At 42.5% G+C, this 26012-nt stretch overlaps 1 long non-coding RNA gene across 1 annotated transcript in view; it reads left to right on the forward strand.

Annotated features, from left to right (window-relative positions):
- The first annotated feature begins 517 nt into the window (after positions 1-517).
- LOC139076423 (uncharacterized) overlaps positions 518-26012 on the forward strand; it is a 39220-nt gene continuing 13725 nt past the window's right edge. Inside the window, exon 1 of the long non-coding RNA XR_011528027.1 lies at positions 518-21251. This is a non-coding gene — a long non-coding RNA (uncharacterized lncRNA). The remainder of the gene's footprint in view (positions 21252-26012) is intronic.

Consider the following 26012-nt stretch of genomic DNA (forward strand, 5'->3'; position numbering starts at 1 on the left):
TCTGTCCAGAGTTAGGGGAGAAGCTGTGATGCTGGCTTTCGAAAACATGACAAAAGTTGCGTTTTATATTAAACTATCTGATATTATTCCTATAGAATCAATAGGAATTGCTGGGCAGGCCTCCAGACAAAGGTCTGTACAATGAAGAGAAGGAAAGAAGGGCCTCGAAACAAGGCTCTCAAATTGTTGGTAAAGATAGGGGAGAATTAAGATCCCAATAAGATCCAAACACCTTGTTTCAGGAGTCTTTATTTGACGTGATACTTATTTTCTGCAAAAAAATGAATATTCAATGTTCATTTCTGAACTCTATCTTCTTGCATATATTTTTACAAAAATTACTTCCTTTAGCCTTGTGATGGTTTAATATTTCTGTTTCATTTAGTCTGACTTCCGCAGCCTGCACTAGCTGCTAGCTTACTGTGTTAATGTGTGAAGAGAAAACAAAGTTACCTAAAGGAGGTGAACTTTAATCAACAAATGTCTACATTTTTTAAGTTTTGGAGTAGAATTTTGTTTTGTGTTTTTTGGTGGTGGTTGTCAATATGAAGAAAATTGAGTCTAGTTCTCATAAATATTAAAGAAAAAATTGCTACCTATTCATGAAACGGTACAGATTCAAACTCTTGAAAAATAACTAGGGTGGGGCCAGAATCGCAAGAAGAACGCTTTCTGGCAAGGTATATTTGTTAATTGGACTCTGAAATTTAGATTTTTTTCTTTGCTTTTTTTTTTAATAGTGACAAGAATTGTGCAGTGCTAAGGAAATTTGGGAAGATAGATGCTGTCAGTTTTACCTTAAAATGAGAATGTGATGTTTCTGTATGTTATCTTTTTTGGTGTAACAAACGATTTTGGGGGGAAAAATCTAGTTTCAGTTCCCATCATATTTAACAGTCGTTGTGGGCACACATGAGGGATAGCTGGGGTCATGGTCCAAATTTAAGTCAAGGCCAGAGTATTCTGGTTCAACACTCAGAATTGTGGCTCAAATTGAGACATTAGTCAGAGACACCGCCTCAGCTGTGTCTGAGCCACTTCCGCATCTTCAAGTCATCTAGGATTTTTTTTTTTAAAGACTTTAATTTTTCCTTTTTCTCCCCAAAGCCCCCCGGTACATAGTTGTATATTTAAGTTGTGGGTCCTTCTAGCTGTGGCATGTGGGATGCCGCCTCAGTGTGGCTTGATGAGTGGTGCCATGTCTGTGCCCAGGATCCGAACCAGCAAAACCCTGCGCCGCTGAAGCAAAGCGCATGAACTTAACCACTCGGCCACGGGACCGGCCCCCATCTAGGATTTTTTATTTTTTGAGTATTATTATTGAGTAATATAGATTTACACATTCATTGTGTTTTGAGCAATTCCAGTCATTCTTTTGGATGCTCAAAGTGTCCCAATTTGACCAGTGGGGGCCCCTTAAGTTGGGTATTGTGTTCTTTTGACATGACCCATTAGTATCTGGGTGCTTCTGTGCTTTCTAGAACTAGGCTTACCTTTATTCCCCATCCCAGCCCCGGAATCAGTCAAATTTTGTTTAGTAGCGTGACAGTAGGATGGTTATTTTGAAACCAAAATCTTGACACTGATAGGATGTGATACAGGTGACATGGCATCACCAACAACACGTGTGTTAAAATGTTAAACTCAAATCTGGTCGAGCCTTTAGAACTTTCTTCCAGTCTACTGGAAATGCAGGGAGTAGAGGAAGAAGTTAAACGACATGGTGACAAAGCCTGCAGGCAAATCCAGACTATGAGGCATTCTACTGACACCTGGCTTGGTTTCTTTAACAAGTCAATGTCGTAAAGGATGTGGGGAGGAGTGTTGTAGATTTGGAGAAACTTAGAAAACATAATAAAAGAAATATGGGGTCATTACTTGAATCCTGTTTTGAAAAAACCTGTAAATAATTCTGGAAGTTGTTAGGGAAATTCTAATATAGATTCATTAATAGATGATGTTAGCTAATTATTAATTTTTTGAAGTGTGACAATGGTATTGCGATTGTTGTGCTAAATATTTTTTGGTGATATGGGCTAAAGTGTTTAAGGATAATGTAATGATGCCTGTAGTTTATTTAAAATGACCTTCAGGGGTAAAAATTAAAATAAAATATTATATAACTGTACAAAAACATACAAATATCATATATTATATATATATATATATGAGCCAGATGCGGCAAACTCCTAACAATTGTTGAATCTGGTTGACGGTATTTATTGCACTATTCCTTCTCCTTTTCTATGTGTTTAACGTTTTTTTATTATAAAGGAAAATTTTAAAAAAAGGGGATGGGGAACTCCCTGACTTTGGGACACAGGAAGCTTCTTGCTCCTGAGAGCTTTAAGCCAACGTTTCTTTCTACATTTCCTACCCAGGAGATGGTACCACTGTCCTCCAAGCCTCCAAGACAGAGTCTGAGAGTCTTCCTTGTCCTCTCTTTCTCTTTCAGCTTTTTCAGTCAACAAGCACCATTTTTTCCCAATTATATCTTCTAAATATGCCATAAATCTGCCCTATCTTTGGCCACTATCCTGGGGGACCCTGGCAGCAGCCTTCTGACTGACGTCCCTCCTCCATGATCATCTTCCTCACATCCATTCAGCCCCCAGAGTAATCTTTCTAAAGTGCAATTCTGATCATGCTGCTTCCCACGACTCCCCATTGCTTAGAGGATAAAGTCCAAACCCCTAGCATGGTGTGCAATGCTGCATGACGTGCGTCACCCATCCCAGCTCCAGGAATATGGAGCCCTACTCATGTTGTCTTCTCTGTGATGCTCTTTACCTCCTCTTCCCTTGACTGACTCCTCCTGGTCATCCTGCAATTCCCAAATGCACGTCCTCCTTCTCCAGGACGGCTCCTCAGCCATACTGCTGCCTTACTGAGCTGCAAGTCCCCCGTAATAGCACGTGCACATCGCTGTTACTGCATTTGCTCAGACTTGTACCAGGCAGTAGATTGTAGCGATTGGAGCCAAAGTGCCGGAGTTTGAATCCTTGTGTGACATTGGGCCTGTTACTTTACCCTTCCACATCTGTAGTTCTCATCTGTGCAGTCGGGAAAAACATAACAGAACCTAACTCATGAAGTGCTAAGGATGAAGTGAGTCCACACGTGTAAAGTTTAGAATAGCGCCTGGCAACTTATAAGCATTCAGTTAAGTGTTAACTATTGATATTGTCTGAACTGTGCTCCTATTTTCTCACTAGATGCTGAGTTCCCTGAAATGAGGGACAGTATTTATAGATGTTACCATGTGCCAGGCACTGTGTTGAGTGCTCGTATTTCACTTAATCCTCACAAATGAGGTAAGTGCCAATTCTTCCTCCCTTTCTCCCTCTCGATTCCCCCTCTCTCCTCTTCCTCCCCCTTCCCTCCTTCCCTGTGCCCTTCTTTCCTTCCACACGTATTTTAGTGCCAAGCCTATTTTACAGATGAGGAAACTGAGGTATGGAAAGCATGAGCAGTTTGTCCAGATGCACATAGCCAGTTCAATGGAAGCCCCTGGGCTGGAGCTCCCAATGCCTAACTCTAAAGTTGTTACAGGAAATACTGTGCTCTGCATTCTTTGTACCTATAGCATGTAGTATCTTGACTGCTATTTAGTGCTCACTAAGTGTTTGTGAAATGAATGAATGAATGAAAGTAAGTTAAAATGAGGGAAAGAGGGACACATGGTTTGGGGTACGATGAACTCAGGTTTGGACATAGGCATCATATGCTCTGAACATCCTGGCGAGTAGCCTGTGCAGGAGACATTTGGGAAGTGCAGGCTCAATGGCAAGCCATGGGCATGCTAAGTGGACAGACTGAAACCTTGCGGGCACATACATCAGTTCTGTGAAAGTTAGTCTTGCATTTTACTGAGAATTCACACTACACTGAGCATTCTGGGCCAAAATCTTCATCTCCTTCCCTTGTGCTAAATAATCTTTTCTTTTCTTTTTTTTTTTTTTGTGGCTCTCCTCTTATCCTCCATAATTCCTCAAAGATCGCTCAGTTTCCAGGATTATGTCTACAAATTTCCTCATGATGGCTCTTCTGAGCAGGGATTTAAAATATTTAGCTGCTAGGAGTTCTTCTATCACTTCCATAGTTGAATATCTTCTTTACTACTTTCTCTGGGATTTTCCACTTTGAAATTCATTCTCTTTGTTGGTACTGCCTGGGCAAGGCCAATTTCCATTTTGGTGGTGGCCAGAAGGCCAATGTCACTTCATTAGAGAAGTCTTCTTTGACTGCTGTATCTGAATTAGTTCAATCCTCATACCTGTCATACCATCCAACGTTACGGCCCTAATAGCATTTATTATCCTGGAAATTGTCTTAAGCCCCAAACACTGTGTGTCTCCAGTCCCTCCCTATGGGAATGTAGACTCTATGATGGCAGAGCCTGGCATATCCCACTCCCTACTGGTGTGTGTACTGTAGGTGCCCAATAAGTACTTGTTGAATGAATGAAATGGGGGTGCAACTGGCATGGAGAAAAGAAGAAGATTCTAGAAAGAAGGGGAAAAGCAGGGAAGATCCCTCATGTGCCTCCAGTATGCTGCACTTACTATTACCAAAGCACGTTTCCTTCAGTACTTTATTTTCAATTTTAACAGAAAATAGAATAATTTTCTATTCTATTATTCTATTATTTTTATTCTATTATTTCTATTCTAGTCTATGTTTTCTATTGTATTATTTCTATTATTCTATTTTTATTGTATGCCATTCTGTCTCCACTGTTGACCTGTGGGCTCCGAGAGCTTGGTAATGCTTGATAACTTTTCTATTCATTTCATTCATTCATTCATTCCTTGCATTCACTCATTAATTAATTCCTTGAATTAATTGAGTGTGACTACAGGCTAGGCAGCGTTCTGGGAGCTGGAGGTCCCTGTGTGGTTGACAAAGGAAGAAAGACCAGATAGTGCAAGACGCTTGACTTCATAATTTTGCTGTGGCTACAGCTGCAGCATCAAAGAAATGCTTCCCTTCTCTTGTTGCTCAGGAAGGGTTTATCTAGAAGCTGTTAGCTACAGGAGAGCCATTTGCCCTCTGGAATCCAAACTCAGTTCCTGAGGAGACCTTAATCAACCTGCTTATGGGCTGACAGGATTAGGATTTTTAATTTATTTAACCACTTTCAAAAACATCACACTGATTCAGGCTGATTTTTTTTTTAATGAGGTTAGCAGTTCATGTTCCTTTGCATTATAAGTACAGTAACTTACATGTCTCAAACTTGAATATAGGTAACAGTCTAAATTCAATTATGACAACAACATAATTTCAATTTTTCATTTTTGTTGGTGGTAAATACTTCATTTAAAATATTAATATTGTTTTGTTTAAAATATTATTTTTTGGTTCAAAAAGACCTGCCATACTCAGGTTATGTGAAATACGGAAAAAAAATTTTTACTTCTCCTAGGAAAGCAACTGTTAGTATAAAGCAATACTCTCCCCTATTACCCAGATGCAAGAACATCAGGAGCTTACTTCAAAGATGATATTCACGCATGTTATTGAGAATGCTAGGGCTGAATTGTCTATGAAGAATATTCATGTAATTTATGAGGTTATTTTTAGAATTTATCTTATATATCCACCATCACCTCCATCTCCTGCACATGAAACTCCATAATAATCCCCACTTCCGCCATAGCCTCCTCTTCCCTCATATCGCTCCTTCTGCCACACCCTCCCCTTCCTTGTAAATCTCATCCTTTCCTATCACTCTCCTCCACCTCTCCCCACCTCCCAAGCCACTACTTTTCCTTCGCATCACCTCCCCCACTCCTGCCACCATTATCAAGCACTCTCCTACCCCCATCTCTCCCCAGCTCCACCCCTCCTCCCCACCCGCCCCTTGCATTTCCTGCCATGTGGACATTTCCTCAGGTGGTGAATCAGTGTCACTCCACCTTCCTCCTCTGTCAGGCCTGCTTCCTATTAACTCTTTGTTAATGGTGCTTGGAAATTCTGGCTTGTGTCACTACATCAACTAGTGATTGTCACATAGAGGGGCCAGCAGAATAGGTGTCTTACTTAGCAAAGCTTAGGCTGGGAAATTCTTTCCACGCCATTTGTTTTTACCTTGCCCTGGTCCAAAAGACAGTACAGTCACATCTAATTGTTTCGTTAATATCTGAATATAGTGTTCATTTTCATAGACAAAGAGAATCATTGATTTCCTCCACTTGTTTCACCTGTCTTGGATTTGAATAATTTTTTTTGCAATTGTTTTTCCAAATAGCGTTCTTGGACTTTTGAGAGATAACTCTTTACCTTTGATTCCACATGTTTTAGCATGAGAGGAATGTCAGAAATCAGTGATTTGGGTACACCGAACATATCACAGATAGCTGGAATATTTTGCTGCATTTTATTATTTTTATCAAATTGAGAATTTTTGTTTCTTATTCTGTAACATTTGTAAGGGTTAAAGCTTTGTTCTTAAAAACAATAGAAGTTTGAAACATCATTCTTTAAAAAAAAATGGTCATTAATATCTTCTGGTATGAAAGCAGAATATGGACATGCCGTTTCTTTGCAAAAACCACTTTAGCTCGAGCTTGGAGCTTTCTGTATCATCTCTTCCAGCTGAAGCAATCATTTCTTCCACTTCACACAATAGGTTTGTTTGGGAGACTAACCAAGTGCGTACTTGAACATTCAGAGGACAGGCCCCCTCTGCTGCTCTGACAAGAATATGTTCTTTGACAGTGGCCCCTTACATGCTGGCACCTCTAGTGTCTCCAGCATGATACCGTCCATCATAGGTTCAGCATCCAGCCCTACCATCTTGTGGTCCTTTTGAGGGGACATTTTTCAGACCACCACATACATGCACCAATGCACACAGCTGGAATTCAAGTTGAATTGAGATTTATGAATAGTCTTCTGTTCCTGGGCACTGCTCCTACTGCAGTGTAAGATGGATTTATTCTAATCCATCTGAGGCCTGAGTCCGAGTCAAAAACTTGAAAATTTCAAAGTAAGAAATTAATGAATGTTAGATTCAGTAATGAGGACGTACAGAGGGTTTCTCGAGTGATGCACATAAATGTTTCAAAATGAAGGACAGTGAGCATGAAGTGACTAGCAGAAATAAACCAGAACTCATGCCTTTTTGGACTAGAAGAATGAAAAGTAGTTCTTTTAATTTCAAGTGTAGGATCCAAAAGCTAATCCCTTCTCAATGTGCAGGTAAATTTCTTTTTTAAATAGCGTCAATGCTGTGACATCCCAGAGATGATTTCACAGTCCTCCTCTGCAGCATGCTCTTCCCTGCCCGTGCCTCTGGACGAAAGCATATCAGGGCCTTCCAAAGATCTTTTGAAACAAAACTTATCCTGTTATTCCACCGATAAATCCTTTCCACAGTTCCTCATTGCCTACTGGATAAAGTCCAAGCTCCTTCTCCTGACAGACCCAGCCTTTTACGGTCGCCCCTGCTCACTGCTCTGACCCTGTAATACCTCACACGACCTAGAACTCAGGCACTTCTGATGGATCACACTGACTTCCTCTATCTGGTGCCTATTCCTTTTGGAATTCCACTCCCTGCTTCCTCTCCCCCTTCCACCTTACTCATTCTTCACTATTCAACTTAGACGTCCCTCAGGAAACCTTTCTTGACTTCCAGTGTTGGTTATGCACCTTTTCCACTACCTGGGAGCATTGATGACAGCATCATTATGTCTATTCTTTCGTCTGTCTACATCATGAGGCTGCAAGTCCCATGAGGCAAGGGTTGTGTTTTAACTCCTTATGTCCCAGTACCTGGCATGAAAATATTTGTGGAATGGATAAACCGTTAGATGCTACATAGGAAAGGCATGCTGGGTTCAATGCTACTTGAGGGTCTTGAGAATAAAAAGGGGGAGGCTACGGATAGATGAGGTCTTGGGACAAAGTGAGTATGAGTTTGGTTGATAAGAGTTTCCATCCTAGTGTGGCAAATTGTACCCCAATAAGGAAAATAAGACTCAGACTAGTCACAATGCTGGGATTCAAGAAAGATTCTGTGGACCAATGGGTATCCCAGAATGCTCTGGAGACCTATCCGATACCATGCTTAGCGGGGTGAAGAGATCAGGAATGGCATGGAGCTGAGCTGACAGCTTAGGGGTCTTTAGTCCCAAACCTGAGTGGGGCTGGAGGAGACCAGGAGGGAGGACGGAAATCTTGGAGACACTTCTGCACACACACCCTCTGAGGAGGATTGCTCAGAGGAGAGTTGATTAACCCATTTTGTTTCCATTTGTGACTGAAAAACAAAGTGATTGGGCATATTTAGAGTGGCCCATGTAGTGGGATAAAAAGGGGGCAGAAATTTAAACAGGTCTAGAAACCAAAATAAGGTTGGCACTGAGTGCTATCCAACTCCCAAGGAGACAAATGGCCATGAAAACCGTTTGAAAGCAATTCAAAGCATGGATGCATCCTGTGTGGGGGGGCACTCTATAAGGAAAGGGCACGCTATGGCCCTGGCATAGTCCTCAGGGTACTTAGTTTGTATGTTGGCCATATTGCTCTAAAGTGCTTTAGAGACTTGGAGATTCCAGCTTCTGTTTCTCCGGGGAGGCGCTAAAAAGGGGAAAGTCTCACAGGAACTGCAGGGCTGGAGTCTGCTCAGAAGGTGGCCCCCAACATAGTTCTTGCCTTTGTATTCTTTCTTAGCTAAATCAGGGGAGCAGTGGGAGAAAAACGAAAACAAAACCCCATCCTGGCCGGCGTTTCACTCAGGCAATCTACAGACATCCCAAGCTTAACTATACTCGTGCAACCGTAGAAGAGAAAAGAAATGCAGAAACATTCTAACTTAGAGCCTTTGACTCCAAAATTGCCAGCTTGCCAGGCTCCGCTGGGAACTGGACCTAATGGCCCACTTCCTCTTGAAACCTTCCATTCACATCCCTGAACCTGCTCTCTCGGTTCACTTCCCAACCCCCTGGCTGCTCATCACCGCAGCTCATCATGGGCTCTTCTTACTCTGCCCAGGGTCCATCCTTCCCACATCTCTGCCCCTGGGCCCTTATTCATCTCTTCATTCTATGCTCCGCTGCTGGGCAATCTCACACACAGTATGACTTCAGCTACCATCTGTATGTTGATGACTCTCAAATATTTGTTCCTTTCTAGATCTCTGTTCTGAATTCCTGGCTGGCAGAACTATCCAGCTGAATGTGCGACAGGTGCCTCAAATCCAGCATCTCCTTAATTTCCTCCCACGCACCCAAACTGCTGTCCTCTCAGCCCCTGCCTTTCCTGGTGAAACTAGTGAATGACAGTCCCTTGCACTCAGTTGTCCAAAGGAGCTGGCTACAAGTTACCCTGAATCCTTCATCCTCCACTGCCCTCTCTTTAGTCAAGCATCAAACAGTAAATTCTCTTGCTTTTACTTCCTAAATCTCTCTGAAATCCATCCTTTCTTCTCAACGTTGCTACTCCTATCTCCTGGACTGGTAAAAGCCAGCTTCCTTTTTGGTTTCATACCTCCAATATCATTCTCTGTTCTATCTTTATTGCTACCTTTGTGAGTTTCTAATGTGAAATTTATTTTAAGTGGGCTTTCTAGCCTAAGTGCAATGTTTCCCCACTATAAATCCCTCCTTGCAGGGACAACATCTCCTTGCCTATGGACTCCCATGACTATAATTGCCTGCTGCTTTCCCTCTTTTTTTTTCTAGAACTCTCCTGCAGTACTATTTTTCCTGTCCCTCCCTAGGCACGTATTGCAAGTCTATATCAGACCATCATGAACTTGAATGTGAGCAAGTGTGACATTATTTTTGGATACTGAACTCAACTTTGCTTCTGAGAACAGAAAACTCAATCTTTCCCATTTGGGCATATTCAATCTAATCCAGGGATTTTTTTTTCAGCTACACTCAAATGTTATTTTCTCAATCACTGTCAAGTTCAAAGCTTATCATTCTGGGGTAAATGTTCTATTTCCCAGGGTTGCTTTTCTCTCCACTTTCACCTGCCTTTCTTTTTTGGAGGTGGCATCAAGTGCCTGGGAGGAAGGGGACTAATGTACTTTCCGGCACTGGGAAAGGGGTGTCTGGTCCCCACTGGGCTTGGCCCTCTGTCCCTGCAGTACTGCTGAGCATGGCTCAGTGGCCTGGGCGTCAAATGTCTGATGCTGGGATCCATCAGGTTATGGCTCTCCTGCCCCCTGCTAATGACCAAAGTCCTTACCATTGTCCTCTGTAACTCCTTCTTTCAGACCTTGGATGCCCTCTAGGTTACTCTTCCTCTCAGAATTCCAAAATCTCTTTGAAGATCTGAGAATGTTAGTCAACTTCCTCCACCACCCTGGGAAGCAGTGGGCCTTGTGAGCTGTCTCAGCTTGGCGGTAGCTGTGGCTACTCCCCACGCTCCTACCATCATCTGGGCAGTGCCACACCAAATGTGGAACAAGCCCTCAGAATAATCAACCCACAACAAATTTTACTTATTTTCTGTAGGCTTACAAACCTTTCATCTGAAGAGATGTCTTCAGCAGTGATTAACCGGGCTCAAAGGTTTGCACACTATTTTGTAGCCTTTTAGGGTGCATGTGTATCTAAATGGCCACACATCTCAGAAATACATCTTTCAATTTCGATTTATCTTCGAAGCTGTCAATCCGATAGGGCGCTGGGAAAATAATCCCAGTCACATCAGGGATTCTCATGCTTTTGGCTCAGGGTCTTGGTCAAGTCCCAGGGGCTTTAAAAAGGGTCAGGGGGGCTAACGGGTCCTCTGTGTCACCTGTCTGCATAGTGTCCACTGTGATGTCCATTGTTGCGTTGGGCCCACAGTTGTTGGAGCACACAGGGGACTGCAGGGATGTCCCTGGGTCCCATCTTCTGGTACCGTTTCAGTTCTACTGATACACCATGTCTCAGGCTCAAAAGAACCAGTTTTGGATTTTCAACTAGTCTGAGCTGTGTGGAAGTTTTTGGAGGCCATCTAAGGCCCCATCTTTCTAGAAAGGCCCTTTATCCATCTATTTTTTGGAGTCCGGCCACTTCTCTAGTGATTTCCCTGGGAAATAGGGCACAGGTTCCCTCTTTGTATGGCCCTACAGACCTCCCAGGGCTTGACCTGGAGAGTAGGCTCTCTTCCTGGGACCCACAAACATCGTCCCTTGTACCCCTTCTTCTCTCCTCCACTCAGGCGAGAGGGGTCTTCTTCTATTGTTGGGGGTATAGTATGGAGGAGAGTGGGGTGTCGTGCTCTTACCTACCAGGCTTCCTCCCAAATCCTTTAAAGCCAAAGGCTTTTCTATTTCCATAAAGGTCTAGGCTTTTGAAACTCAAAAGGCAGGAAGACACTCTTTTCCCCTCAGCTCTCCGTGGTCACTCCCATTTGCCGAGGGCTTTGGGTCACACGAATCTCACTGCGGAGGCAACGGCCCAACGGCCTGAGGTGAGGGAGGGCCCCAACACTGCCCACCGGAAGCCCCAGCAGGCCAGTGTTGCCCAGAGGCCTGGGCCTCTAAGGCTTCTGCAGGCTGACACTGACACATTAAATGAGGAGTGTGCTTGAAAAGCACTTGTAAAATCGTATCTTGGGAGGAAGATATATTCTACTCTTGCCCTTTAGTGTTTGGTTAGGCTGTTGAACCAGGACTGTGTAGCCTGCAGCATCTAAGGAAACCATTTCAAGATCCAATCAAAAAGCGGGGTCTGTTTTCTCTCTTTCTCTCTCTTTTTCCTATTTCCTATTGAAAAGTCTCTGAGGTGTAGATCTGGATGAAACAGAACGCAATGAAAACAAGATCAAGGGACCTCCAGAGGCCAGGTTTTCCCCTTTCAGCTGACAGACTTGGACGTCATGTCCTTCCCTGAGGAGGAGAAAGGAGCAGCAGTTATACCATCCTACGGCCCAGGGGAGCCGATCAGCGTTTCTCTCAGGAAGGCCCTGCAATTGCTCATGGATTTAAAAACATGGATGCTAATGCCACAGACCACTGAAGGCAAACAGAGGACAGATTAGAGAGGAGAACTTCCAACAGAAGAGTGAGGGGCTTCCCCGAGGACCAGGCTGAGGTTTCTGGAAAGGATGGCTGCGTTTCCTCCGTCACACTCCTCCTTCTCCTTCTTCTGCCTCTATGCCTCCTGCCGCGGCGACAAGCTAACGTTTACTGAGTGCTCGCTCTATGCCAGCCACTGTCAATTAACCCGTTTAATCTTCACAACAGCTCTCTGAGGTAGGTGCTAGTATCATCATCTGCATTTTCTCAGATGAGGAAGATAAAATGCTGAAAAGCACTTCGCCTGAGGTGGCACAGGAGGTGGCAGAGCTGGGACACACACTCAGGCAGGGGGAGCCAGTAGTTCCTGGTCTGAACTCAAGGACAGCACCATCCATGCCTTTCGTTTGTGCGCAGCTTAGAGTCTGCAAAGATCATTTATTCCTGAGAGGCAGCCGTCAGCTTGGACTGGGGGCATCTGCTCTTCAGGCTTTCGCACCAGAATTTTCCTAAGGGCAGAGGAGAATGAATTTATACCATCCTGCCATTCCTGGTACCAACCACACTCTTCCAAATCTCACTCTAGGCCAGCCCATAGCTGCCCCAAAGCATTCATTCTGTTTTTGAAATTTTGTGTATTGTCCTAAAATTCAGGCCATTTTGTAACACAGTATATCCGTGTTTCTTTTTGTACTCCCCCCATATTGACAAGTGGCAATAGGTTCAGGTTGATAGACTGGGCCTAACAAACAGGACCTGCTTCTCTGAGGGATAAAGAAGTCTGGGCCAATGGGGCAGACAGCAGAGAGAACAGCTACATCCACCAGTGACAGATGGAGGTCTGAGCTTCCAGGGCCCAAATGGAGGCGTGTAGCAGCAGATACAGAGCACTTCAACACCGTTTCCCTCAAGCCTGGCCTTGTAGCCTGGGAGCATGTGCTGGGGACCCTCCCCTGTGCAAAGTGCATGCCATCACTCTCAGTGTTACACCAGATAATATGAGGGGCCAACACAGCACACATGGGCATGAACATGCTCCCGACTTATCTCCCTCAGCCCAAATACTGCCTGAAACCTTTCCCCATCTTGGAGCTGTGATCCGAACAAGGCTCAGACACCCAGGAGTCTCTTAGAAGCAGGCTATAGGAACAAGCCTGCAATTTTAACAATATTTAATTGACTACTTCAGGAAAACATACACATTTTACCTAGTAGATTGGGTACCCCCAAACCTTCTGCCACTTATATCCAGACCTAAGTACCCTCTTTTTTGGGAACCATGGGAATGGCATTATAGTACCAGGGTTATGAGCATAGGGGTTTTTGGGAACCAGATGGGACACTTTGTAGTAACAAATTCCGCAGGACCCATGGACTTGCTTCAAGCACAGAGCCACTGGCAGTCACCCACATCCCTGAAGTCCTGGACCTCAACTCCATGCACAACTGTACTGCTTTTGTGTGTGGCAGGAGCCAGAGATTAGAGAAATGGTTCAACAATCCTCGGTCCCCATGTGCAGAGTCATTTTTCCAGATCAGGAGAAGCTGCGCCCTGCCAGCTGTGGCTCTCCAGGGTAACCAGAACTTAGGGACTGTCCAAGTTACTGCTCCTTAGGGACAGAGGGACCATTGTACCGGGACTTGAAGGATTGACTGTTCACTTACTTAGCGCCAGAGGCCAAACCAGGAACTCCCAGGGAGAGTCAGTAATGTCTTTCAGGTATTTTCCTTTACACGACCCAGCAGAAACATTAATTACGTTGAATCAAAACACACTCTTATAAGCAATTAAAATCATCCATTTAATTATGCATATCTTGCCAGCACATTCTTTAAAGTGCACTGTCAAGACCACATCTTCAGATTACAATCTTATAAAATGACCTTTCTCTAAACTCATCTCCAGGGATAGCAAGACAGTGTAGTTTTGTTTGAGTGGCCATGCCAGTAGCCAGCTGGCTTTGGAGGGCATGTCCTCTTGCTGCTGTAGGATGGCAGGCTCGGTGCAGAACTGAGAGGACCTTGTGTCCTAACTTGGCCCTGCCTCTCAATGGTGAGCGATTTGGGGCCGACTCCTTCATCTTGCTAAGGCGGTTTCTTCATCTGTAGAATGGGCAGAATAATACCTAACCTATGGAAGTGTTGCATAATACAAGTTTAGTTGAGGGTCACAGCCAGCATTCAATAGCTTTTACTCTTATTTTTACTGACTGAAGTCCTACAGTTGCTAAGATGCAAGGAAGGGGCTTTGCTTATGCTCTTGCACTCTGTTCTTTTTTTTTTTTAATGTTGTAAAACAAAACAACATTCAGAAAACGGCGTAAATCTGTGTGGTTTAACCAATATTTGTAAAACCACTACTTCTGTAACCCCTGCTGAGGTCAAGGAAAGAAATGATATCGTAGGACCATCTTGTAGGTCCCATCCCCTTCCTTCCCTGCCAGCAGCTCCCCTGCCTGACAGGAGCCCTTCCTCCCAGTGGTCAGCCTTTCTTTCACACAGCTCCCAAACAGAGCTGGTGTGATTCTTGCAAAATAAAACCTCCTCTGGCAGAGTGCCGCTAGCTCTCCTGTGGCACAAAATGCTGAGCTTTGGAGGATTACAAAGGATCCAACAGCTGAGCCTACTGGCTCTCGCATCCCCACATCCCAGACAGGTGGTGGGTGAGTCAGCTCCCCACAGCCTGCTGCTCCTTTTCAGGACAAAGGGACCACTGCCCACACTGAGAGTAATGAGCATGCTTGGGAAGTCATAGTCTAATTATTTATTTCTATGTCTTCCGCCCACCTTTCCTAATCAGAGACCAAGTTCTCTTGATTCTTTTTCTCCTAACGTCCCTAGGCTCTTCCCTGTGGTCGCAGCATGGTACTTCCAGAGAGACATTGGTGACTCATGTCTTGGCAGATTGCCTAAGTTTTAGATATTAGGTTTGGTAAGAATTTTATTTCTATCAAATATTAATGCTCTTGTTTACTCTTCTCAGTGTATTTGTTCTTGAGTTTGGTTTAATCTTACTTTTGACTTTCTTCTCAAGCACTAAATAGGAACTGGTTTGATTGGGATAGACTTGTCTAATTTGAAAAACTTCTTGTTTCATTCTCTAATTCACTATTAATGGAGTGCCTCTGCGAAGACCTGGGCTGAGTAGGAGGCATGAGGCCCGGTCTCTGCCATTTGGATGTAAGCTTTTCTGGGTGGGGCAAAGGTGGTGGGTGATCTCTCAAGGCCAGCCCAGCCCCTGGCCCAGTGTGCTGCTCCGGGCAGTCACTTATATGAACACTTGTTGAACTCAACTACAGGAGTTCTTGGGCTGCTGGAAACTGGGATCCTGGGTAATGTCTGGCTGGATCATAAACTTGGTTATACGATTCTTGCTTTAGGGAGTTCTTTAAGAAGTAACCTTGAGAACTTGATATCACAAATTCCTTGTTTTCATGACCCTTCCTGGTAGTATTTCTGTGAAAGCATTGCAAGGCAGATGATGTCAGCTTTCTGGGCACAACCATGCAGGCTCTGAGGGAAGCACCAGGAGGGAGTGCCAGCATTACACAAAGCGTGAGGAGGCATGGAGAAAGCTTGCCTTTTAGAGCCCTGGTCACCCAGGGGAGTCCCGGAGTCAAGGTCAATGTTTGAGCGTTCACTCCTCTATATCCTGGACACGCCTAATAATCAGTCAGATAGGTCCATATAAATAAGGACTTTCAAGGAGCAAAGCCTTGAAATACAGCAAATGTTTAGTAAAAGCTTACTGGATTAAAGTTGAGTTATATAAGACTATGTTTTCTTGGCATTAAAACAACTAAAAATTGAAGAATTCAGACCATTAACTGCAAAAGTTTTGAATTCTTACTATGTAAGATCCTGAATTTCAATAGTTGAACGCAAAAGCTTAGAAGAAGATAGAGAGACTGTGTCCAGATGCAAAATTATTTTCCTATGGAACTATAGAAAGTACTATGATACTTTTTCTAAGGATATGTGGGAATTGTAAAATCTACTAAAAATTGGGCAGGTGAATTGTTTTTCATTATCCCCCTGGATTATCTTCCTGTTAATTTAGCAAGTGAGAAAATTAAATGACCTCTTTGGCGAATTAAATATCTTGTTAATGTTACTGTATAATCTTTTACATAGTCAAGACCAAGCCAAATCAAACACAGACAGATGGAGCTATCACATCTAATCTCATCAGTGTACAATTAAAGACTTCAAGAGAGATGGCCAGAACAGCCTACATATTAGAGTTGCTTTCAATTTGAAACACAGCTTATTTCATAATATGTCAAACATTCAAACTGACTTGGTGGAGTGGGGGTGGTAATCAAGACAGAAAATGACGGTGTTTAGAGTTACAAGTTACATGTTGGCCTGTAAAATCACTACAGAATTTGTAGTATGTAGTAGTTAAGAGTTAAATCTTATTCTTCACACCACTCTATGCATTCATTCTTACATGTGTCTGTGCAAACATATGTATATGAAGTCAAGTCTAAATTAAAGGAGGATGTAGGATAGAACAGGAGTAGGAGGGAACAAGATGCTGAAGACGTGGAGACAAGAGACCATAGAGGAGAAAGGGTTTTCAGTGTAGTTGGAAAGCAGAGGAGATGTGTGGTGACGGTAGGCAGTGATAGGTGGTAAAGATAGAAAATTGGAGAGAGAAGCCAGGGCCGGATCCAGCAGGGTCTGTAAGCCAAGATAAGGAATTTGGACTTCATCCTAGAAGCAATGGAGGGACCTTTGAGGGATTCTAAAGAGGGAAGTGAGGTGATCAGATATGCACTTGAGAGAGATGCTTTGGCTTGCATTGTGGAGAATCGATTAGAGGGCAAGAGACAGGGGGTTAGGGAGAGGAGTTAGCAGAGCTTTACAGGTAAAAATGTAAGAAAACATATGCTATCCTTCCATGTCCTCATTTCTGGAAACCATATACTAACAAGGTGAAAAATCAGATGATACTATAAATTGTCTTCTTGGTGACTTAAATTTCATCCAGTTGAACTTGACTTTAGCATTAAAAACCCATGGTCATGGACCATTTCTGCAATGCTCTTCAGTGTCTGTCTAGAATAAAAAAGATTTAGGATGTGATTATCATGTGCATGACTACCTTTCAGGGTTCTTGAATCAAATAGGTTTAATTATGTTAAGGATAACAAAAACTGATGTCTTTTGATGTTTCTGGGAAATAAGCAATAGCCGAAGAGCCGGGAATCTTCATAATCCCCAGACCTTGATGACTGGTTGAACTCATGGCTTAGTTTTACTTTGGAAAAATTTGTATTTCTCAGCAGGATGAATTTATCCTAACTAAGGTAGTTTTTTTTTTTTTTGTCTAATCTTGAAAGCTTGAAGAATGCAGGAAAGGATATGAGTAGACGTCATCCAGTACAGTGTTAATGATTTTGCAGAATTTCGTAGCTTGGTATTGAAGGTATTCTCAAGTCAAGAAAAGTACAGCATTCATTTGAAGTCTATTTTTTCCAATTTAAGGGCATACACTGTGTGTTCGTGTTCTGATGCACATTAGTACCTACGTTATGCAAATGTATGTTCTGGGAATAGTCGGGAAGAATGATCTGAAATGCTATCAGTAGCTTCCTTAGTACTTTAAAAATCATTCTGCTTTCAATTCTCCAATTACCCTTCAATTACCCATAATAAATCTTTCTCATCTCTTACTCCTGAGGGAAATCACTGAGAGGGGATCAGCTGGATTTCTTTTGAGAAGGTAGATAAACCAATACGTCTGAGATTTAATTTGTCACTTAAAAGACATCCAGAGAATTAAGAGCTGTATTAAGTTATCTACTTTGTCAATTTTCTCAAAAACTCTATTTTAAACTTTGAATAATACAATTTGTCTATCTAAAATAAGATTAACTGGATAGATGCTAATTCTTGACCTCATTCTCTATAGGCATAGTTTCAGGCCACTCCTTGTTTTTTCTTTTCTTGATGTTTTAGTCTAACCTCAGTGTGACACATTCAGGCATCCTGAAAACAATGTTGAGAAGATTTTGGCTCTCCTTGGTTTATAACTGGAAAACTGGCTTCAGTTGCCTCCTGCCTATGAAGTGGACATGTAATTATATCATCCGTGTTGATCAACTGACTTGACTGCCAAAGGCAGAGAGGACATGCAAGGATGGAAAAGTACTCCGTCAAGATATAGATATGGCAGGTTTAGAAAGAAAACTTAAGGTTGGCACATCTTCAAATGGATTGGTCGGTATGCTTTCTTTTCCTGTATTTCAACATTTATGGAACAGCTACATAAGTTTACAGTGTCAAGCAACATGGGGGGTATAAAAGAAATGTAAGAACCATCTCTATTGCCCTAAACCTTTTAATAGTTGGGAAGATGAGACACACAGAAAAGTTAAATAAGATTGTATACAAAAATGAGAATAAGTGAAGTAGACTTCCAGGAGTGCGGAGCAGAGGGGACAGGTGCCTTTCAAGAAGGAAAGAGGTAGGAGGGGTAGCAAGGTAACATTGAAGAAATTATGGTAGAGGCATGCTTTATAGGCAGAGGAGAGGGAAGAAGCAGCAACATAAGCAACAATACAGAGGCAAGAGAGTATTTCACATGTTCAAAGCTCTCTGAAGGAGCCAGAGTAATTAGAGTGGGAGAAAGTGACAGGAGATTACACTGGAAAGGAAAGTTTGGGCCAGATCGTGAAGAATCGTGAATTTCATGCCTAGTTTAACTTGTTGACAATGAGGGATTATCTAAGGTTTTAAGTGGGAGAGTGCCATTTACCTCGTAAAGTATGCATTTTTTCAATTAAAAATGCTTTTTAAATTAAAAATAAAAATAATCAAAAGAGAGAAAAATAACAAAATGAGGCTGCTCTTGCCTCAGACTTTAAGATCTTTTTTCTACAGCTGGGAAGGTTTCTACTCGATGCTGTTCAACATGCTAGGGGAGATGAAGGTAAAGAAAACAGATATGGAGAAGTGCCCTTCGCTGGATAGAGTAGCCTCAGGATTCTTTTAGGACTCCCGAGAGTCTTGGAAGCCAGCAGCTTAATGAGCTCCAGAAGTCAAGAGACACAGAAAAATGTCAGCATCAAGAGCTTTCAACGGCCACACAGATGTGGCAGATTGAGTAAAACGGTGCACAGAGCTGATGCCCTCAGCCTGAGCCGTCTCAGCACCTCCTGCCGGTCCCTCTCACCCCTGCCTTTGGATCTTCAGACTCACAGCTCCCAGGTGATCCCCCTCTCCAGCTTTTCCCCAGCCTCCTCGAATTCTGGATAAATAACCAAGGCTAGAAAGTCAGTGACCTGCCCAAATTCACCCAACCAATCCGGCAGAATAAGAACCGGAAGCTGTGTGCTTTTCTTAAGCACATGGGGCCTTTGCCAAAGGTGTCAACTTCCACCCCAGAGGGCCCTATGGCTCCAGAAACCTGGATTTCCAAACTCTGAATGTGTCTATGTAGACTTCTAGAGTTCAATGTCTAGACTATGCCACCTTCCAGACCCTTCCTCTTGTGAAGCTAGACTCCTGTTATCTGGGTCCTCCTGCTCCTCTGAAGGGAACAACAAGGAAGGGCAGCAAGAGTCTAGACAAGGTTGGTAACCAGGTTACCCACAGGTTAGGTATCAACGTACCAGGTGGCAAGTTAAGAAACAAAGAAGCAAAATGACCAGAACTGGGCAGGGAAGTCTGACGACCTGCCCTGTGGAGGTTTGCATTAACTACAGGCACAAAATTGGCGAAATATATTTGCTGTCAGTTACTATGGCAAGGGGATGGGGTGGGAGGCTAGAGAGGGGTTTACTGCCTACGGCTGCATAAGGAATGGATTGGTTTCCATGTTTTGGACTAGAGGGGAACACTTTTCACCTCAAATTTCAAGCAGGAACTGACCTTTTATGTTAAAATTTTAACCCCATCCCCATGTTTGATCCAATAGGAACACTTTTATGCTGATATTCAGCAGCTGAGCTGGATTTAAAACACCTCTCTGATTACCACAACATGTAGGAAGAAGCTGGGTCCCAAAGTGAGAATGCAGTTGCCAAAGAGAACACAGAAACAGACACAGCCAACATAGGCTGGAGAGGGAGGGCCCCCCTTGGCCACAGCAAACCTCACAGAGCACAGCACAGGGAAGCAGAGCCTGCCATGAAATAAATGGGAAGGGCATTATACTTCCAAGCTTTTCTGTGAGCAACTGCCTAAGCCAAGTTCAGGTCTCAGAAATAAAGGCACCAAAGCGAGGAGGTCTACTCAATGAGGATCTCATCCATAGCACATAGACACGCAGGACACGAGGAGGAGGATCCAGACTGGATCAGGATGGTTTCATAACCCCCCCGGGCTAGGGGTTATCATCCATCCCTTAATGGGGAAGAGTTCCAGATTCATACCACCGCCCATTAGATACCCTTTTTGATTTACAGCCACTGAGCGCACACACTCCCCGCTTGTGGTAGACCCGCCCTTCTCCCTGCTCTGGCCTCCCAGCAACAATTCTATTTTTCCCCTTTCATGATCCCTCTTCCAAAATGTTCTTCAGGATTTCTAAACATGCTTTCATTGTAGTCTGAATATTCCTACTTCTAGGAAGGAATGTTCACTTTTCTTCCAAAAGTACCTGGAAGGAGACTCGGTGACTTATATCCCAAAAGCAAAGCCCACAGGCTTTGCACTCCCTCTGCCCCATCTCCACGCTCCAGTCAGTCTCCTCTCACAGAGGCCACTCCCCACACTGCTGCCCATCTCTGGATCACCACTCCACTGGTATTGGAGCTCAGCTTCCTCTGGACCACAGCCCTCCCTTCTCTGGAGCCTACTCTTTCCCTGAGGAAGGGGAGAAGGGGAGGGGTAGGTGGGCAGAGAAGCTGGCTCAGGGATGCAGAGGACATCTCTGCTATCTGGCTGACGTTTCCTGCCGCTCCGTCACATCCAATCGACGAAACATGTTTAATCACAGGGATTTTCTCTAAGGACTCCTAGACTTCTTCCCTTCAGTCTGGTTCCCTTTGGGGACACTCAGTCTAGCAGAAATGCCTGAATACATCAGTTTCAAATGTCCCTACAGGGTTCCTGCTCCATCAGGTGCACCAAGAGATATGACTGGGCAGTGCTGTCGGTGACAGTTAAGAACGTCCCCAGTGTTCTATGACAGTTAAGAAGCTGTCTACCTGAAGCATCCCAGCTGACCTCTGGGTCAGAGTTCATGAGTTCTAAGATTCCTCAGCTGTGGCCTGGATGAAAATGCCCTTTCACATGTGTGTAACAAACTACGTATAGTTTTCATTTCACAGTACGTGTTCAATCATATTTAAGTATATTGTTTCACTATTTTCACATAAAATCCTAAAGGAAAGAATTCTATGTATTTCTCTATGCCCGTAGTCAGATTGGGTGGATGTCAAGACTAGGTGCCCAGAGTTTACAAGCCCAAGTGGGCAGCACTCCAGAGAGCCTCATTTCTGCAGAGGGTAGAATGTTGATACAGAGCCAGGTGGAAAGGTCATGGGCAGAGAGGGAGGCTGACTGGACATGGCTCAGGAACCTGAGCAAAGACTTGGGTGATGAAGGAATCAAAATTCATGACCCGCTAACAGATAAGGGACAGAAAAGGATGTAATTTTATTTAAAAAATTTTTTTCACAAGGAACGTTGCTCTATAGTTTTCTTTTTGTTCTATTTTTGCCTGGTTTTGGTATCAGGTTAATATCAGTGTCATAAAATGAATTGGGAAGTGTTCCCTCATCTTCATTTTCTGGAAAAGATTGTGTAGAATGGTGTTAATTCTTCAAGCATTTGTTTTAATTCTGCTGTAAAATCATCAAGCTTGGAGATTTCTTTTTTCTGAAGTTTTTAATATTACAAATTCAATTTCTTTATTAGTTACAAGGCTATTCAAATTATCCATTTCATATTGGGCAAGATTTGGTAGTTTGTGCTTTTATTTATTAGTCTAGTTATTTTATTGAGGTATCATTGACATATTATATTAGTTTCAAGTGTACAACATAATAATTCGATCTTTGTATATATTGCAAAATGATCACCATAACAAAGTGGTTAGCATCCATCACCACACAGTTACAATTTTTTTTCTTGTGATGAGAAATTTTAGGATTCACTTTCTTAGCTACTTTCAAATATGCAACGCGGTACTATTAACTACAGTCATCATGCTGTAAATTACATCTCCAGGACTTATTTTATAAATGGAAGTTTGTACCTTTTGACCCATTTCATTCCTTTCACTTACTCCCCAACCCCCACCTCTAGCAACTACCAATCTATTCTCTGTATCTATGAGCTTGGGGTTTTTTTGTTTTGTTTTGTTTTTGTTTTTAGGTTCCACATATAAGTGAGAGCATATAGTATTTGTCTTTCCCTGTCTGACTTATTTCACTTAGCATAATGCCCTCAAATTCCATCCATGTTGTCACAAAGGCAGATTTCATTCTTTTTTATGGCTGAATAATATTCCTAAATATATATATATATATATATATACACACACACACACACATACACCTCATTTTCTTTATCCATTCACCCACTGATGGGCACTTAGGTGGTACCTGTACCTTGGCTATTGTAAATAATGTTGCAGCGAACACAGAGGAGCATGTATCTTTTTAAGTTAGTGTTTTCTGTTTTCTTTGGGTCAATACTCAGAAGTGGAATTGCTAGATCATATGGTAGTTCTATTTTTACTTTTTTTGAGGACATTCCATACTGTTTTCCGTAGTGGCTGCACCAATTTACAGTCCTCTCAACAGCACACAAGGGTTTCCTTTTTTTTCCCACATCCTTGCCAACACTTGTTATCTCTTGTCTTTTGGAAAACAGCCATTGTAACAGGTGTGAGGTGATATCTCATTGTGGTTTTTGTTTGCATTTCCCTGATGATTAGTGCTATTGAGCACCTTTTCATGTACCCACTGGCCATCTGTATATCCTCTTTGGAAAAATATCTACTCAGGTCCTCTGCCCATTTTTTAATCAGATCTTTTTTGCTATTGAGTTGTATGAGTTATATATATATTTTGGATGTTAACCACTTATCAGATATATAATTTCAAATATTTTCTCCCATTCAGTAGATTGCCTTTTCATTTTGTTGATGGAGGACATAACTTTAAAAAATACCAACAGTTAACTATTTTCCTCATCATCTTTATTTTTACTTTGTTTTTAGAGATACAATGCAAAATACATAATACCATCTGTATGGTTGAAATAATAATTATTAAACAAACACCTGTGTAACCTAAACATGTGTTTTCTATAAAGGCAGAATCTAGGTCTTGAACTTGACTGATGTGGAGCTTGCAGGGCAGAGTGGAAAGGGTTTCTGGAACATGTGAATGAACAGTGGTGTGGGGTTAGGGTGGGCAGAGAAAAGGGGGTGGGGTGATGGGCTGCGATTGCTTTGGGGTGCGTGTCTTCAAAGGCCAGAAAAGACATTCAGCAGCAAGGCATGCTGCCAAGAGCAAACAAGGAGCAGCAGACCTGGCCTTCTGCCCTGGCATCTTCTCAGAAATGGGCCTGAATAAGGCACTTAATCTCTTTGAGCCATGCTTTCTTCACCTGTAAAACAGAGCAACCATAGCGCCTCTTCCTATTCTGTAGGAAAACGAGAAATGTAATTTGCTTAAGCTCTCTGAAAATGGAAGTAGTGTTAAATTTAAATTCTACTGTTTAGTCTTATTTTCTCCCTATGTGATATACTGTTGTTTAATGCTGTATAAAGCTGACTTTTAGAATGCAATAGGTCTTAATTCTTTTGGGGAATTAGGATGGATTTGGGGAAATTTTGTCCACCTCTCCAAATATCTGGTGTGTATTAGCTGGGGAGCAGCCGTGGTGGTGATTCGTGAGAGGCAAAACAGCTGTCGAGACGGAAGTCTGGCTTTGAACTTTTCAACAGACTGCAAACACACCCCTCGCTTGCTTTAGAAAGGGCTCCACTTACTCTAACATGGCAGTTTCTATTTTAAACACAGTCGTGAGACACTTGGTTGGTTTTGCTATTGAAGAGCTGTTTGTTCTTATCCCACCAGGCGTCTTGGATGTGCGTCTCCATGGTCTCTGCCTTCAGCTGAAGGGAGGGAGATCCCAGCTCACCTCTTTGGCAGCCATTTTGTTGGGTTTAACACGCCCCTTAATTATATTCCCAGTTTCACAATTAAAAAGGGAGTATCTATAAAAGAAAAAGAAGACATTGCAACTCTAGCTTGTTGTTTTTTACATTCTAGGAACAAGTTAGTGACACATATATAGTTTTAGTGCCTTTCTGAGCCAAGATTTAGAGTAACTTCCATGGGTTTCCATCTCAGTCTAGCTGAGCGCAGCCATACCTGGTAGTTTAGCAGAGTGGCTAAGACCCTGAGCTTTGGAGTCAGGCTAACCAGGGTAAAATATTGGTATATATCTTTCTGGTTATTTTTCAGAGTGCAAACCCACATAGGCAAAATTAATCCATTTTTTATTTTTATAAAAGTAGCACCGTATTTCATAATTTGTTTAGTAATCTACACTTTTCACTTGCTTTATAATGAAGATTTCTGTATTACTAAATACTAATCTGCAGTTTATGATGTCTGCATAGTATTTTATTGTATGTATTTAACCAGCTCTCTACTGTTTATTTAGATTGATTTCAATTGTTTGCTTTCATAAATACTGCTGCAATTAATAACCTCCTAGATACTACTTAGTGCTTATTTCTGATTATTTCATTAGTATTAAGGACAGACAAAGGAATATTTCCCAAAATGTATGAATATTTTAAAGAGTTTTACTTAAAACTGCAAAGTAACCTTCAGTAGGTTGTCAAGAAAGGAGAAAGAATGATATTTTCTTTTTTCTTTTTCTGAGGAAGATTGGCCCTGAGCTAACATCTGTTGCCAATCTTCCTCTTTTTTTGGCTCGAGGAAGATTCAGCCTCAGCTAACATATGTGCCAATCTTCCTCTATTTTGTATGTGGGTTGCCACCACAGCATGGATGCTGACAAGTGGTGTAGGTCTGAGCCTGGCAACTGAACCTGGGTTGCTGAAGCAGAGTGTGACAAACTTAGCCATTAGGCCATGGGACCAACCCTGAGAATGATATTTTTATGCTTATGGAAATGACATAGGAGAGAGAAAAACTGATGTCTGGTAGAAAGGGCAGAATAATGACAGCAATATCCTTGAGAGGTGGGAGGGTATGGGATCTTAGTGCGCAGACAGGCAAGGGGGGCTGATTTTAAATAGGAACAAGGAGAATCCATCTCTGGTAGTGAGCAGGAAGGTGGAGTATGTGGGAGAAGATGCTGGAAGGTTGGTAGGGTGGTAGTGAGAGTCAGAAGTTCTCTCCTGATTACTTCAATTTTCTTAGAGAAGTAGGAAACGAGGTCATGAGTTTGAGTGAGAGTAGAGGAGAAGATGTTGAAGATTTGAGATGAGAAGATGTAAAATATAACTGATTCTCTTTATTTGTGGATTTCATATTTGTAAATTCATCTGCTTGCTAAAATTAATTGGTAACCCCTAAACCAGTGCTCTCAGTGCTTGCATGGTCATTGGCAGACATGCAATGCTCAGAGCTGTGAAAAATATGAGTTGCCCAACATGCACGTCCCCAGCTGAGGCAGAACAAAGTGATGCTCTTCTTTTCTGTTTCAGCTCTCATACTGTAAACAAGTATCTTTTTTGTGGTCTATTTAGTGCCTCATTTTTGTGCTTTTTATTGGTGATTTTGACATTTAAAATGCCACCTGAGCATAGCGCTAAAGTGCTGTCAAGTGTTCCTAAGTGCAAGAAGACTGTTATGTGCCTTGTGGAGAAAATATGTATGTTAGACAAGTTTCATTCAGGCATGAGTTATAGTGCTATTGTCTGTGCATTCAATGCTAATGAATCCATAATAAGTGTTAAATAAGACGTCTTCAAACAAACACACATAAAACAAGGTTATATACTGATTGGTTGATGCAAATATTGTGGCCAGAGGCTCCCGGTAACCTAACTCTGTATTTCCCCTAGGAGCATGGGTTCAGAATTCATTAATTCACT

The sequence above is a fragment of the Equus przewalskii genome, chromosome 16 (assembly GCF_037783145.1).
Source record: "Equus przewalskii isolate Varuska chromosome 16, EquPr2, whole genome shotgun sequence".
NCBI classification, from domain to species: domain Eukaryota; kingdom Metazoa; phylum Chordata; class Mammalia; order Perissodactyla; family Equidae; genus Equus; species Equus przewalskii.